The 2,479-nt window shown below is 57.4% G+C and overlaps 1 non-coding gene across 1 annotated transcript in view; it reads right to left on the reverse strand.

The window, feature by feature from the left end:
• Positions 1-1,431, reverse strand: part of LOC124748387 — a 1,909-nt gene extending 478 nt beyond the window's left edge. The window contains exon 1 of the ribosomal RNA XR_007011674.1: positions 1-1,431. This exon is cut by the window's left edge and continues 478 nt beyond it. This is a non-coding gene — a ribosomal RNA (small subunit ribosomal RNA).
• Positions 1,432-2,479: the final 1,048 nt, after the last annotated feature.

Genomic DNA, 2,479 nt, shown 5'->3' on the forward strand with positions numbered 1-2,479 from the left:
AGTCTCGTTCGTTATCGGAATTAACCAGACAAATCGCTCCACCAACTAAGAACGGCCATGCACCACCACCCACCGAATCAAGAAAGAGCTATCAATCTGTCAATCCTTCCGGTGTCCGGGCCTGGTGAGGTTTCCCGTGTTGAGTCAAATTAAGCCGCAGGCTCCACTCCTGGTGGTGCCCTTCCGTCAATTCCTTTAAGTTTCAGCTTTGCAACCATACTTCCCCCGGAACCCAAAAGCTTTGGTTTCCCGGAGGCTGCCCGCCGAGTCATCGGAGGAACTGCGGCGGATCGCTGGCTGGCATCGTTTATGGTTAGAACTAGGGCGGTATCTGATCGCCTTCGAACCTCTAACTTTCGTTCTTGATTAATGAAAACATACTTGGCAAATGCTTTCGCTTCTGTTCGTCTTGCGACGATCCAAGAATTTCACCTCTAACGTCGCAATACGAATGCCCCCGCCTGTCCCTATTAATCATTACCTCGGGTTCCGAAAACCAACAAAATAGAACCGAGGTCCTATTCCATTATTCCATGCACACAGTATTCAGGCGGGCTTGCCTGCTTTAAGCACTCTAATTTGTTCAAAGTAAACGTGCCGGCCCACCGAGACACTCAATAAAGAGCACCCTGGTAGGATTTCAACGGGGTCCGCCTCGGGACGCACGAGCACGCACGAGGCGGTCGCACGCCTTCAGCTCGCCCCACCGGCAGGACGTCCCACGATACATGCCAGTTAAACACCGACGGGCGGTGAACCAACAGCGTGGGACACAAATCCAACTACGAGCTTTTTAACCGCAACAACTTTAATATACGCTATTGGAGCTGGAATTACCGCGGCTGCTGGCACCAGACTTGCCCTCCAATAGATACTCGTTAAAGGATTTAAAGTGTACTCATTCCGATTACGGGGCCTCGGATGAGTCCCGTATCGTTATTTTTCGTCACTACCTCCCCGTGCCGGGAGTGGGTAATTTGCGCGCCTGCTGCCTTCCTTGGATGTGGTAGCCGTTTCTCAGGCTCCCTCTCCGGAATCGAACCCTGATTCCCCGTTACCCGTTACAACCATGGTAGGCGCAGAACCTACCATCGACAGTTGATAAGGCAGACATTTGAAAGATGCGTCGCCGGTACGAGGACCGTGCGATCAGCCCAAAGTTATTCAGAGTCACCAAGGCAAACGGACCGGACGAGCCGACCGATTGGTTTTGATCTAATAAAAGCGTCCCTTCCATCTCTGGTCGGGACTCTGTTTGCATGTATTAGCTCTAGAATTACCACAGTTATCCAAGTAACGTGGGTACGATCTAAGGAACCATAACTGATTTAATGAGCCATTCGCGGTTTCACCTTAATGCGGCTTGTACTGAGACATGCATGGCTTAATCTTTGAGACAAGCATATGACTACTGGCAGGATCAACCAGGGAGCTGCGTCAACTAGAGCTGAGCAGCCGGCCGCCCGGGAGTGTGTCCCGGGGGCCCGCGCGAACACGCAAGCGTCCGCTCAATCATTCTGCAAACAGGAGGAGGCTGAGCTCCCCTGCACAATACACCTCGAAACCCTCTCAGGTCCCGGCGGCGCGCAGCGCCGTCCCAAGTACTTGGTCGGGTTCGAGAGAGGCGCAATCGCCCGGAGTTAGGCGAGTAGACGCTTTCGGTGCGACCACCCGTGCTCCCAACTGAGCTTGCCGCTGCCGACAGAGGCCCGGGAGCGTGCTGTCGTGGCATTGCCGGCGGGAGACAACACGCGCCACCTACGGTGACCGGCAGCTCCAACGCCAGCGCCACAGAAGGACAAAAGCCCCACTTGGGTGCCGAAGCGAACTCTCCCAGCACAGCGCACGCGCCAACACATCCGCACAGCTGCGATACAAACCACCAGCGAGAACCGCTGGGGCGACCGAGCAGCAGACGGCGTCGCGGCGCCGAGCGCCGGGCGGCGGCGCATCCTCAACGCACACAGTCCTCAATCGGACCAGCACACTGAAGATGTCCACCGCGCTTCGCACCGGGCCCGCGAGGACCTACTTTGGCCGCACGGCGCCGCGCGCAGGGTGCGCCGGCGCGCAGCTGCGACGCCTGCCGCGTCCGTCGGCCGGCGCGCCTGCCACTGGCCGCCCCCACCAGCCGGCTGTAGCGCGTGCGCCCACGCACCGCGCGGCCAGCACGCCGGGAGGCGCCCCCTCACCGGCCGGGGACGGTCCCACCCAGCCACCGCCGCGTATCGCTTCACACCCAGATGCCGTTCAGTTTCGTCGGCATGGTGGGTATCGCTGGAACAACCGGTTAGTACCTCAACCTATCGTCGCCATCACCGATTCACCCTAGCGAGAACAACCGCACCACAACAGGTTACCATTTGTTCATTTGCGTAACTTCACCAGAAAACGCAGGCGTCCATCGCCATTTGCAACTTCAACGATTATTGCATGCCTGTGTCAGGTGTCACGCCACACTACGTCTGCCCACATACAC

The sequence above is a fragment of the Schistocerca piceifrons genome, unplaced genomic scaffold (assembly GCF_021461385.2).
Source record: "Schistocerca piceifrons isolate TAMUIC-IGC-003096 unplaced genomic scaffold, iqSchPice1.1 HiC_scaffold_413, whole genome shotgun sequence".
Lineage (NCBI taxonomy): Eukaryota > Metazoa > Arthropoda > Insecta > Orthoptera > Acrididae > Schistocerca > Schistocerca piceifrons.